Genomic DNA, 14,569 nt, shown 5'->3' on the forward strand with positions numbered 1-14,569 from the left:
GCAACTGGCTGAGCTGTGACACTGTTTTCATCCTAAGGCAAGGCTGGATGGGACCTTGCCCACTTGGCTTCCTTGCGGAGTCAGCTTGAGATGACTCATCTTGAGGAAGTGCAGTTACTCAGCAAAGCAGCAACTCCTCCAGTTCCCTGTACTTCCTCAGGCTGCCCCAGCCTGTGGGGTGGTACAGAGGGAAAGGTGTTGGAACACCAGAGGGAATGGCACTAAGGGAAACCAGCCCACAGCAGGAAAATCCCACCAATATCCTCCAAGCTGGGCTCACCTGAGCCTTCAACCTTCACTGCCAAATGACCGGTGCTAGCACCATGGGTGAATTAGAGGCTTGTTTTTTGGTCCTGCTTTTTCATGCAGACAGGACAAATAGCTCTAAGCCACAGAAGAGTGCTTAGATCAGGCTTTTCAATGCTCTTTAGGGGGAAATCAATACAATTCAGAATTAGGTGCCCAAATCAGAGCCGTAAACACAAGAGCTCATTGTGGTCCAGCCACAGTGTGAAGATGCCTGTATTTAGTGAGGTTTGGGGAGGGGGAGGTGGGGGCAGAGCTGGATAGAGACACAGAGGCGCTTCACTCCCCGCTGACCTCAGCCTGCCTTTCCAGCCCCGTGCACAGGGCACACTTCCCCATCCCTGTTTGCCAGTGCCCACACGCCTGCCCTCAAACAGCAGCCTAGCTCCACTCAAATACACCGGGGGTGACTGCTATTTGTTCACATCACAACCCAGCTCCCGTCTCACCCCACTCAGGGCTGCGGATTAGCATCAGGCATTGTGCAGTGTTTTTTTATTAGCACAGAATTATGGAAGTCAGAGGCGTAAAAGACCTGTTGGGTTCCACTCAGTCCATCCTCCTTCTGCCAAGACAGTATTGGTCCCTGCAGCATATTTACTATTTCTCCAGTCTAATTTTACATACTGTACAATCTGTGCAGTGCCAAGTTACGATCCCTGTGTGAGAAGCAGAGCTCTCAATTTCCAGGCTCTTGGGTGTGTAAAATCACAACCGCGATGCTAAATTAACTTTTTTTCCCCTTGCATTTAATCATTTAATAGCTCTAAAATTCAGCCCCTCAGGCTCTTTCTGTCTGTCTGTTGGCTTGGTTTCTGCCTGCTGTAGGCCAGTGGCTTTCCCTTACAGATGTAATGCTCACGCCCCTGGGTGGATCAGCAGCAGCTGGGCTTGAAGCTGGGGTAACTACAACTTAACATATGAACTTCTGTGCCTGAGGATGGAAAAACTCCTCTGCTTTTTTAAACACAGGTACTGGGGCTCATCCTCCTCGTTATTGCTCAGCCCCACAAGGAGGAGGCACAGAGTGCACTGCACACAGGGACAGGACTCAAAAGCATCACCAAAGCTGGACTGAGGAATCAAAACAGGGCTGCAGCTTGTACACCAAGGCATGGGGGATAGGGCATTCCCTGGGGCCCTCAACAAAAGCACCACTACTTTTGTCTCCACCTGTACATCCACTGAAGGTTACACCACAGGGCTTGTTTCTTCCCAAAAGAGGGATTTTTCCCCCTGCACTAACACCAAGATTTTCTTTGTGCATGTGGCTCCAGAATAGCCGGGCAAGGGAGCTGCTGCCAGGGCAGCACAGTGAAGAGGCTGAGAAGAATAGACACTGATAAAATGGGAACCACTTTCCCAGGTTTGAGGGTTTTTTTTGACCCAGTCACCATCACTCCTCCAAGTAACACCTGCATATCTGGAGTCTGGTGCTGATTTCAAAACAGTATTAAAAATAAGGCACTCATCTTCTCTCCCCTGTAGGGGCTGTATTAAGAAGTAAGACAAGGCTCGGGATTTGCATTGGTAATAACAAGATACTACATTCACATTTGATGCCTTTCACTGAAGGATCCTCAGGCAAAGCCAGGCCTGGAAAGGATCACCTGCATGTGCTGAGCTGTGTCACATCCAGCGGAGCTGGAGCCAACCCATCACACAGAGCATCTGCTGTGGGAAAGATGGGCACATATCAGAACCATGGGAAGAGTGTTACTTACACCAGAGACACAAAATAAATTGCTGAGTATAACTAATGGAGCACTACAGACCACACAACAGGACCCCAGGACAGAGCTCCTGGATCTTGAGCAGAGCTTGGAGACAAGTTCCAGCTTGGGGCTGAATGAGGCTGGGACTCTGATTAAGGGCTGGAAAGTGTATCTGAACAATGGAGGTCATAACTGCAAGATTGTGGTCACCAAATGGTTTCTGAGCTCCTCTTGGGGGTCAGCATTATTCAGGAGCCCCATAAATCCATAGGCTATGTGAGTATTTACAAATTACTCTGCAGTCAGAGAGCTATCGAAGGTGGCAGTGTCTTTTGGATTTGTCTCTGAGCAGGTAGGAGAGACAAGGGTTTTCTGCACACTACATGGAAGATCCCAGAAGCAAGAAGTAGATCCATGAGAAAGCAGGGGACTGAAAGTGCTCAGTGCTTTAGGGCAGACAGAGCCTTTGTGTGCCTTCCTGTGCAGATCACAGAACCTTGGAATGGGTTGGAAGGGGCCTCTGAAGATCATTAGTCCAACAGATGTGCACATATCACAGAATCATAGATTGGATACATCCCGTTCATCTATCTGCAAAGCATAATGCAGAAGGTCAGAGGAGATCACACCACCTCAGGACAGAGAAACCTAAGATGAGGCCAGTGAGCCAGGAGCTTTCAGGAGGGCTGGTCCCTTTCTCAGCAGCATCACAGAGGGCTTTCAGAGGAGGGAGCATGTAACTCCTTGAGCACTTGTTAACTGAGCCGGTTCCTGCCTGCCCCTGCTCCCCTGCTGGTGCCCTAAGCACCAATGTCCAGGACCCTTTCCAAAACCTATGAAGAAGATGCCCTTTGTTAAGTAGCTGAGAATTTCCAAAGCAGCTCCCACTGGCTGGCTGGTGGCCTCATCATGCAGCACCCTCATGGCTTAATCATGCAGACCCCCAAAAAAACATGCTGCAATTTCTATTAGATATTTGAGGCGTCTCTGCTTCTAGAAATACATTCTCCTTCTCCTCCTCCCTCTCCTTCTCTTTGACACAGCCTTTTCCTCCCTGTCTACCCGCTGCTGTTCCCTTCCCATACCACTTTTGTTGCCATCCATCTGACTAAAGCAGAGCGCAGCGCTGCTTTTGGGAGCCCAGTCTGCCTTTCAGATCATCTCCTAACCTCCAATTACTGATCCTGCCATGTCAGACAGTCTCCAGTTTGGTGCAGGTTTTTTATTGCCTTTGTTGGGGATAATAAGCAAATGTTAGTTCAGGAGCAGACATTCATTCTTGAACAAATTGCGCATTACTTCCTAAATTTCAGTGTTTAAAAGCTAGAAGTGTTTTACTGCAAAACAACAGCTAAAAGGCCAGTTATGTTTCATTGACTGAAATACAAGTAAGTGTGCCCTGTTCTCTGGAGAGCTCTTGGGTTTGAAGCAGAAGATTTTAGGGAGGCATGTTTTCTGAAAGTAAGACTGTTCAGAAGCTCGCCATGTCCAGAGCTCCAGTCGTCTGAAGGCAGTACTGAATTATAACTATTATTAGCACAAGAGATACTTGAAATCTGGAATTTCTGTAAAACGTTTTGAATTCAGGTTCAGAAGCATTTAAAGGACTTGAGAAAATATCTTTGGCTCCAAGTCAGCAAAGCACTTAGGCAAGGCCTTAACTTTGAGCATGTGTTTAAGTACCTTGCTGACTTGGGGCTTTTAACCCCAGTGAAAAGAAATCAAAGAGGAAAGAAAAGCCAAGGAAAAAAATTCTGGTGTACATAGAAATCTCCAGACAAGCCAAAATAATAGAGGGATCTCCTCTGGAAAGTAAGAAAACCAAAAATAATAGTGATTTGCTTTAAAATTAAACACTAGAGGAAGCTTTCTGAAGGAGGGGGGAGAAAGACTCCCAGAACAAATGGAGTATTTCAATGTAGCCTAACACCAGCTTAATTCTCCTGCCTCTTCAGCATTCTGAAATTATTTATTGCTGAAAAAAAATCCCAAACCAAACCCAAAACCTGCTTCCTCCTCCCATTTCCAGATGAAGTGCAATGGGAGAGAGAAAAATCTTGGCTTGGGCAGTGAAAAAAACATCTCTGAAATGAGTCGGCTGTGCGAGACTGTCTCCATCAGGAAGAGGATAAGGGATGAGGGACTGAAGGGTAGTAATGAGGAGGAGGAAATTGCCCAGAGGCAGAAGCCTGCAAACAACCACATGCTCTGCCTGTGAGGGGGAATACCAGAAAGTCCTTAAGGAGAGAAAATCAGTGCAAATCTATGCACACATGCATGGAAAGCAGCTACAAGCAGCAAGCTGCACTTCCCCCACCTCCAGCTTGAGATTATGGAGAGAAAAACTGGAGCACAGCAACAGGAGCATCCTCTGCAGCCCACCCAGGACGAGCGGCTGAGGACGGCAACGGGAGAGCAGCCACGGGAGCCGGGATGGGCGAGAGGAGACTCCCCCTGCTGCCCCAGGATCCGGGTTTGCAGCCCCTCCGCAGCTCTGGCACGGCCAGGGCAGGCCCAGGGTGCCACAAAGCTGAGTGCCAGGGAGAAAGCCAAAATTTACAAATATTCTTTGTTAAAGAGGGAAAAAAAACCACCAAAACAGGCAAGTTCTTTCCTTCAGAAGGAAACCATGGGTTCTCATGTGTTTTAGGGGTTTTTTTTGGGTTTTTTTAAAAATGTCTATACTGGGTTGTACAAAAGGCTTTGCAAAACATTTGGGTTTTTAAGGGAAGGGGGTGTCAATTCAAAGTGAAGAACCTAACCATTTCTGAAAAATACTAAAAAGACAAACTTCAGACAAAAGACGAACTTTCTTTCAATTATGCTTCATCTCTTTTTATGTCCCCTGACAGAGGAATGTGATTTTGTAAAACATTTGGATGTTGATGGGACTTAATGTCCAACAGAAAACTGCTCCCCTGAGGATTCTCCCCATCAGTTTTGCCCAGGACAGATTGGCAGCCAGTGCTTTACTCCCTGATGGAGATGCCCCTCATGGGAAGCACAGGATTCCAGCACAGGCTATGGAGGCAGCTCTTCCTCAGCACTCACACCATCCCAGTGCCTGCAGCCCCCTGTGGATGGCCACCCTGTCATCCACTGGTTTGTTCTGGCACCCAGCAAGGTACAGCTCCCACCACAAGCATCTGACAGCCGAGAGAGACAAATGAGGAGAGCATCGTTCTCCCTGTCTTACACACAGAGAAGAAGCCCCTAAAGCAGATAAAATGACTGGCCCAGGAGAGCTGTTTTCCTCAGACGTAAGCTCTGGTTTTCCTACTTCCCTGTGATCCTACAACACCTGGTACATTGACACCAGGGTTTGGTCGGGCTCTCCTGACCCTGCTGAAATACAAAACCACAAAGCACTGAATTAATTTCAGCTGGTGCCTTTTTATCCACCTGGGGCCCTGTGTGGCCCTCGGGATGCCAGCACTCGGGCACTGCAGGGATGGCTTGTGGGGCTGTGGAACGGCTGCTGCTGTGCACACCAGTGACTCCCTGTGAGGCACCAAAGCAAAAAGCTTTCCATAAATACTGGTTACACTAAAAAACTCCTCGGGGCTAAGCAAGTTAAGAAAAATGGTGCAAACTCACTGGAGGAAGGAAAACACAATTAAATCACCCAACAGCCCGTACCCACTAATCCCTTCTGCTACCAGGCTTGACTCAAAGGTCTCTGCCTGCTGACATGCACTTCCCACCCCTCAAGCAGCCCTGGCACTGCTTTTCCAGAATCCTGGCAAGGCGTCTGTGCATACATGTTATGTGGGAAAGGAAGGCCCCCACAGTCCCAGCTGGCAGCACACAGTCACTGCCCAGCACACTGTGGGGCTGTGGGCTGTGCAGGGACAAGCCTGGGAGCTGCTGCCCCGTGCCACAGCCCAAATTAAAGGCACTGAATGTTTTCAGGAGGGTTCAGTACTCACCAGGCTGGGAGACACGTCTGCAACATCAGGTAACAGCATTAAAGGAGCTGTGAGTGCTCATGGGGGCTCTCACTGTGAGCTTCTTCATTCTGGAGCTGTGATTTAGGGCAGGATGAAGAATGTAGAGGGATTAAATCTGTCTACCTAAATCCTGAAGTATTCCTTCTGGGTTTGCATCCCAAAGTCCTTCTCATAGATCAATAGAAAGATGCTCAGGCCCACCTCTGTGGAGCTGCCAAGAATAAAATTGCAAAAATATGGGGAAAGAAATGCATCATGGATAGAAAAAGCCCACAGACTCAGAGGGCTCAGTGGAATAGACTTGCCCAGATTACAGAGTGAGTGGGTTCACTGTCACAGAGGTGGGAGCTGTCTATGGGGAATCTTGCTCAGAAGAGGCAGGCACTTCCACTTTAAAGTCACTGACCCAACCCTGCAACCTGCTCCAAATTTCCTGTGAGATAAGGCACATCCTACTTCTTAAGCAGCACTTCTTTGTAGCCCAGGGATGATGACCCTGCTGCCATGCAAAAGACATGAACAGCACCTTTGCTAAGGCTGAGTCAAGCTAAGGCAATGTTAATCAACAGAAAACAAACAAGCAAATAATAAACAAATATTTTTAAAATAAAAACCCAACAAATTTTAAAAACCCCAACCCTGCACAGACATACATACAGACAGATGTCTCCTCTAAAATGACGGCTTCCAAAGTCCTGTGTTGCTACTATTCCCCCTGGGGTTTTCCTTTCTGTCTACCATGCTGCCAATGCAGCAGCTAGGTAACTTTTGAAGAGCACCAACCAGCAGCGTGGAAATAGCTGCAGTGATTATATTGTAACACTTCACTGCTTCCCTGAGCTGCAGCTCCCTCCTCCACTGTTGGGAGTACAATCAATGCTAATTAATTAAGGGCCAGAGCCTGCCAACCATGGTCACACCAACTTCAGGGCTGCTTCCTGAATATTCAGGGCTCACACTCCATAAAAGCAAGGATCAGCCTCCAGCAGCTTGGGTTGAAAACGACAGAAACTTTCTTTGCAAACCAGGAGGGATGGACAGGCATGTCTGTGTCAGAGCTGAGAGCTGGAGGAGTCCTCTGAGCTGGGGCAGACCCCGGTGAACTGCAGCTGTAAGTCAGCAGTGAGGCATCCTGCAGGCATCCCTGAAGGCTCTCTGCCAACAGCAACCACGGAGCTGGCGCAGCTCTTACACCCAGCCAAGGCCAAGAGGAGGGTGCTTGTGTGGGGCCAGAGACAGAGCACAAGCACCCTCCAAAACCAAGGAGGAGCAAAGTCCTTTGCCTTAGTGCCCAAAGTGATGTGGAGAGAGGAAGGCCAGGGCTGGGTGTTAATGGACAAAGATGGAGAGGCTCCTTGAGAGCAGAGGAGACAGGGCTGAGTCCCAGGAGAGTGAATGGACTTCACTGGAGCACCAGTGGGAGCAGTACTGGAGCTCACTAGAAGGTGAGCCCGTGGCTGTGGTACCTAACCCTGCCAAAAGGGCTTCTGTGATGCTCTGAGTGAGGAGGCACCAGTGGGGAATCCCAGCTCCTGATCTGCCCCTCCACTATGCCACACTGAGGGACCCTCACACAAAAGAAAAACACAAGACCCTGTGCTTTGCACCACAAAGTTAAACTTACTTTTCAAGTCTGCTGAGCACAGGACTTTGTGCCATGAATACGAGCACCAGGCTCCTGCCTTGCTGCATCCTGTGGAATGCTACACTCCCTCCCAACAACTGGAGCTCCTTCAGGGCTCAACAGCCTCCCACCACTCCTCAGCAACATCACTGGATTTTCATCACTTTGCACCCAGCCTCTCCAGTTGTCCCAGCAGCTGGCACAGGTTGTGGCAGGTCTCCAGGCTCACAGTTATAGCCAGTCATGGAGGCTTCCCATGGAAATCGCAGGAGAGGACTAGACAGACAGACACTGGCTTCTGGATTTAATGCACTCTCACTCCCATGTGCCTCAGTTTCTCCCTTGCACAGCATCCAGTCAGCTGGAGCTACCACACCACAGCTCAGACAAGCCACAAACTCAGTGGAGTCCAACCTGCCAGGGCTCGTGGTTTGGCTGGAGTCAGAGGCTCTCTGTGACTCATCCTGCACACTCTCAAGTTCATGGCTATGGATGAGAATCTCTTTGAGAGCACTCCAGGCTCAATTTACTCCCCCTCTGGGAGAGGATTTGTGCATAAACAATGCAGATGATGAGCAGAGCCCAACCACCTAGTTGGAGTAGATCCTCACTTGAATGGATGAATGGATGTGGGGCTAATGAGGACAAGCTCCCAGCAGTGGAGCCCTGTGTGTATGCTCTGCACCACCCCGGTTTTCAGCTGGTCATGCTGTTGTGAGCTTGCCTTCATGCCACTCACAAGGATGAGACCCTGATCCCCCCTCTGGAGCTCTGTTACATCTGTGAGGGATGCTCATCAACTTGGTTTTATTTCAGTTTGGATCCTGGAGGCAGGAGGTGTAGGGCTCCTGTGGGTGGCAGAGACCAGCTGAGCATGGGGTGGACTTTTCTCCAAAGAACAGAAGTGCCCTTTGGAGGAGCAGGGCATCCATCCCCCCCATTTCTTTGTGAGCAGAGCTGTTATTCAGCAGCACACCCAAGGCCTGGCCATGAGAAATGCATGCTCTCATGGGCATACCTCATAACACCTCAGCAAATCCTGCAGGAATCAAGCAAGATGGGCCACATGCCGCAGCCCTGCTTGTACATCCCAGTTAATCCCTCAGTGTGATGGTGCCAGCTCTCCTCTGCCTGCAAATCACAGAGGTCTTGGCTGGCAGAAATCCTACAGGCTCTGGCCTTGCAGGTCAATGTTTTCTAGCATCAGATCTGTAGATCTCTGGCTGTTCTGCCAAGCTCCAGAAGGGACAACTAAGAAGAGCCTGTCTACAGGCAAATGACTTAAATCTGCTAACACAAGTGTGCTCTGGGGGAAATGCTGCAGGCTTTGCAAACCCAAAAAGCTAGGAAGGTCAAGTGTGTGGAACCTGGGATGAAAGGCACTACCTTTCTGTCAACTGTGTGCATCCTGAGATGAGGTGGTGAGGTTTTGCCCCATCCATGGGGAATTTTGAAGTGAGAAATAGATGTGCCTTGTCAGGGACACTCCCTGCATACAGGTACACACAACTGTGTAGGGAGAACATTCTGTCCCCTTCCTCTTGTCTCTTAAGTAGAGATGAAGGCTGTTTTACCCCCATGCTGTGACTCACACCCACAGATCCCTTTCCCCAGCACCAGCCTCCCCAGTGTTGCTCTAATCAAGGGAAGGCAGTGCCATGAGGCTCCAGACTGCTTGGCTTCAATTAGCACCTGCTAACAGCTGAGCCTGTATAGCAGTCTTTTCCAGCAAATTGTGCACCAAGAGATCAATGGTTCATACAGGACTAATACTGCTGTAACCCCTCCTGCCTCCATCACTGTCAATTGCCTTGTGGTTTCACTTCACTTCTCCACCTGATGGGCCTTCCAGGAGCAGCCATTACAAGGTGACACACATCGCTTTTCCCCTCTGTAACGAGCCTGCCACCGCCCCTCCTCAATCCTTCTTCCCTTTCTCCTTTTAATATGCCACAATTATATTGGCTTCTCTGCATGGATCCACCCCATTTAGTGCTGCCCAAGACCACTTATCCTGAAAGACGCTCTTTTCATCCACAGCACAGACTGCACATCTTGCAAGTTGCTCTGTATACCTTTTACACTCCAGCATCTCCTGGCCTGATTAGGAATCTGGTATTTCCCTTTCCACAGAAGCGTCTGCTCAGAGAAATTAAACCCACCAAGGACTCTGATAACAGAGGTTTGTGGACGTTGTGTCTCAGCATCTGCCCTCCTGAATATGCTCCATGGTATCTTTGCTCTGTTCCCACCCCAGAAAATCCTGAGGGAGCAGAGATGATGATCTTTGTACTCAATGTCTTGTTGTGCCTGTGTTCACATTATCCAGGGCTTTGCTTGTTCCCAGATGTGTCACAGGTGGGCTGAAGATAGCAGCAAGTGATTCCATGCCCAACACTACAGGTGGATGTGCAGGACCTGAATGTCTCAGCCTTTCCTGACTTTTTAGTCCTGGGTTCTGCCTCACACAGCTACTGTGACTGGGGAGCATTGGTAGCATCCACTGCTGAGGCTGTGGGCTCCTACAAAGGAGCCCCCCAGGGCTGCCACATTTTGCTCCTTGAGCCTGACTAGAAATTGGTTTTGCAGTCTCAGAGCATCCAGGACTTCAGACACTGGAAACTCTTCAAATGGGATAAACAATTAGTGTTACATTCAGTCCAAGTTCTGTTGGACACATGGGCTGGAGGGAGCAGGCTGCTCTGGAAATATGAGATATTTGGTTCACTGGGATGGCCACATGTGACTTCTGAGGTGAGACCTTTCCAAGCTCTTGGAGGCTAATTGAAGATGAATCCCTGAATCACTGAAGGTTTCCACTCCACCTGTCACAGTTTTATGTGATCTTCCATTTCTGCAAACATTTGAGAATGTAAGGAAAGGATGAGGATTGCTTCCTCCCCCATCAAAAGGAGCTCAGTGCTCAAGAGGACACAGCTCTTCTTCAACAGTCAGTGCTCACATGAAAAACAAGGCCCATGGCTATTCCCTCTGTGCTGGTCTAAACCTCAGCTTCCTGAGGGCTGAAAATCTGTGAAAATGAGATTTTGGCTTCTATCAGGCTTTGGGGGTCCCAGCTGCTGTGGCAATGTGTCCATTTACCACTATGTGTCAGCAGAGGAAGCCATGCTCCTGCTCCATACAGCAGGACAATGCCATGGCAAGGAGGAAATCCAAACCTTTCCTCACAGCCTCTCCCCAGCAAGCAGGCCTTGCTAAGCACTGGGTTTCAACAAGGATTTATTGGCGAGGACTCTCTGGCTTATAGAGGTGATCCACAAATTTAGTTCTGCCCCCTCAGCACAGCCACAGCCTGGCAGGTCCTGCCCCTGTCCCTGGGGTTGTGGCAGCATTGCCCTGTGTTAGCAGTAATCCTCCACTTGAAGCTTCTCCACATGTCTGGGTGGTGGACTACAAATCCCATTCCTCGTCCTCCGTTGTCTGTTGAAGTGTAATGAAGCCTAAGAAACTACTGAGACATGTTTTTCCTTAACACTGGCAGAACTAATGAGTCCTGGCAGACTGTGATCCTCCTGGCAGTTTCTTCTTCTCACCACAGACATGAACTACTCTCATAGGTTTTGTGGGATCACAGGCTTGTACAAAGCCTGATAGACCCACCCTCTAAAGCTGTATTTCCTTTTTTATTTTCTGTCTTTGATTCTTTTGCAGATTTGTGATCTGATTCAATACACAGGACCTATTTTTGGGAAGGGTTCCCCTTTTTGCTAGCATCACAGATATTGCCAGCTAGGTTTCCTTCCAAGCTCTTGGATGGCTCACGTGGCACAGATCTCCACTTTACTCCAGAACTTCATCAGCTCCATTTCAAACAACTGCTTCCATTTCCAGAAAGTGACAAACTCAGTTCCAGTGACTCCAGACAGAATTGAACATGGAAAGCAGGCAGCTTCTTTGTAACGTCCACAAACTTTGGTGACTGGCAAAAAGCAAGACTTCAAAGCCCTGAACCAACAAGCTGTTTCCTCCCACCTAACTGCCAGTGCCTTTGTTCCTGTCCCTCCCTTCTCCCCCCTACTTGCGCTTCTAGAACATCTCACCTCCTGCATCTGACACCACTTAGCACAACGGGATATCAATCTTATTGCTGGCCTGTGGCTATTTTCCACTCACAGGTAAGAGCTGTGAGCTCCCCAATCCCTGTCTGACAGGCACGAGCAGTGTGTCCCAGCAGGACAGGCCACGCTGTGCCACGCACCAGCGACTTCCTGCAGCACAAAATTCACAGACAATGTGTGGAAATGAACCCTCCTGATATCCCAGCTTCAAGGAGAGAGGAGCAAGGCTGGGGTGTGCTCCTGACAGGGCTATCCTGCATTTCTGGCTGGACCCCTGTGGGATGCTCGGCTCTGGGACCTGTGGAGTGATGAGGCAGTGGGCAAGAAAGCACAGACACTAAAAATAGGCTGTTTGCGGTAGGGGCTGACCACATTTATTAGCAAGCCTGTGCTCTGGCTGACCACAAGGTCAGCTGCCTAGAGCTTGGCCATAATTCACTCTGTGTCTGGGCAGGAAATCTACTGGAGCTCAGGGGGATGTCCAGTAATAGAAAAAGTTGTTCCAGGACCTTGGGCTATTTTTGCTGTTTTCTTTTATTTTGCAGGCAGAGAACCTTTCGGGAGATGCATCTTGTGCTGGAAAAAAAGAAAAATAAAGCCAGGTGCTCATGAACAGACAGAGGGGTAGAAATGGATAGGGGAGGATGCAGGTATTTGTGCCTGTTTGAGTCTGGGGATCTTCTTAGACAGACAGGCTCATCTTCACCAGGGAAGATTAGAGTAACAAAGGGTAATCCAGAACTTGATGGGCTCTTAAGCACCCTAACAGTGTGCAGCAGAGTCCAGCGGGGGTGTCCCTGCAGGTGGGGTTGCTGTCTCTTCTGCTTCCCTGCAGCTGTGGGCTGGCAGGGAAGATGGGGAGGCAGTGGGAAAAACCATCACAGTAATGAATGCTCAAGGGTGGAGATGATGGACCTTCCTTGGAAAGGCATCGGAGGGCAACTTCAATTACAACTAGGTTGTACCTCTGGCCAGCACGGGATGGGCCAGCAGATTGTCCCCCAGCAGATACAGTGATCCCACTGGGAAAACGCTGGGTCCCAGCAGATGGCAATGAGCCTGGGCTAGCTTAGCTGTGAGCAGCAATGAGCAAGAGGAGGCAAAGAGCAGATGCCTGTCCTTGAACGGCAGCCTTCAGAATGATTTAAGCAGGCTGTGCTGAATGGGGCTGCAGTTTGGAGTGAGGCTGGTATTTTCAGCCAGCTGGATAATGAGAGCATCCAGAGTTATAACAGGAAGGATTAAAAAATGTAATTGCTAATGGGGAATTAATTGTTAATGGGGAATCATCATTGCAGGAGGGTGTTCCCAGTGTGGTCCCGCAGGGACATGTTCTTGGCCAATTGCTCATCACTCGTCTTATCAATTATCTTGAAGGCAACATAAAACTGTTGCTGGCAAAGTTTGCCAGTGACACAAGGGCTGATGCATATAATGGAAAGGATGAGTCCATCACAGAGTCCAGAGCAGTTAATAGATGAGCCTCCCCTCGGCAGGAGCATGTGTTTTATGCAGCCAAACACAAGTCCATTCATCTCCAGTGGAGGAATGTAGGTCAGACTCACAGAATGCAGGATGGCGTCCTGGGGAGGACAACACTGATAAGGCCCTGTCAGGAGCCACTTGGAAATAAAGTGCCAGTGCTGGGAGCAAAACTTGGCCAGCGGCAGAAGGAGCTGTCACGGGAGGTAGGAAGGTGCTACATAAGGAGAAGACAGAGCTTTTTCCTGAATTGGCCCCAGCCTGAGCCTGGAAGAAGACACCACTTCCAGCCTCCCAGCCAGCCACTCTGCACACACTGTCAGTCCCTTTGACCTCGCCTTCCCCAGCAACTGCCTGTGCCCTGGCAATTACAAAAATTCCAGATCACTCTGTTGCACACGCAGCTCACCCAGGGGAATGGGTGCAAAAACAAACAACACATGACAGATGTTTGTCATGTCACTTAATGCATGACTGAAGGACACTGTGATAGTGCGGGAGGGAGGAGAGGGAGAATGGAGAGGAGAGGCAGAGGCGAGGACCGGAGAGGATGAGGGGACGAGGAGACGGAACGAGCGAGGAGACGGAGGGATGGGACGGATGGAGCCGGAGAGGACGTGCATGACGGAAGAGGAGCCAGGATGAGGACGGAGGACCGAGGAGAGCCGAGACGGATGTGAGGAGCCCGGAGACGGAGGGAGAGCAGAGGAGGAGAGGAGAGGAGAGGAGGAGGAGGAGGGGAGAGGAGAGGAGCAGGATGACTGGAGAGGAGAGGGAGCGGAGAGGAGAGGACGAGGAGAGGAGAGGAGAGGAGAAGGACAGGAGGAGAGCGAGAGGAGAGGTGCGGAGAGGAGAAGGAGATGGAGAGGAGAGGAGAGGAGAGGAGAGGAGAGGAGAGGAGAGGAGAGGAGAGGAGATACTTAAAATATACTTATGAATGTATATTTGTAGATAGCACTCCTGCAGAGCTATCTTAGGTCGGATGCACAAGGCCACCCCATCACACCTCTTGATTCCAGTCACCTCATCTCAACTGCATTTGTACAACACCCAAAACCTACACAGATGTCTACAAACAAAACACACAGCCTGGTGTGAATGTACAAACCATCTCCTACACAGCACATCCAGAGAACGCCTCTAAATTCAAAGTGTCTAGTTTAATCATGCCAGGCAGATGGCACTCCCTGCCATGGGCCGACTTGTGTGGAGGAAGCAGAGTGCAGAAAGAGTTGGTTACACCCCAGTCAGCCAAAAAATGCAACACACACAAGGCTGGGCAATTCTAGAAGGGGAAAGAGGTTTTCCTATCTACAGCTGGTTTCTCTTTGAAAAACCAATTTGCCTGGCTTAGCTGTGCATTTTGAAGGCTGTTTACTGGTCCAGGCTTTGTCATTGCAGCAGCATTTTTAA

General features: G+C 49.6%; 1 protein-coding gene across 2 annotated transcripts in view; it reads right to left on the reverse strand.

Moving 5' to 3' along the window:
* Positions 1-14,569, reverse strand: part of CNTFR (ciliary neurotrophic factor receptor) — a 201,518-nt gene that overhangs the window by 64,520 nt on the left and 122,429 nt on the right. The gene's annotated exons all lie outside the window — the stretch shown is intronic.

This window comes from Serinus canaria, chromosome Z, assembly GCF_022539315.1.
Source record: "Serinus canaria isolate serCan28SL12 chromosome Z, serCan2020, whole genome shotgun sequence".
In the NCBI taxonomy this organism is placed as follows: Eukaryota; Metazoa; Chordata; class Aves; order Passeriformes; family Fringillidae; genus Serinus; species Serinus canaria.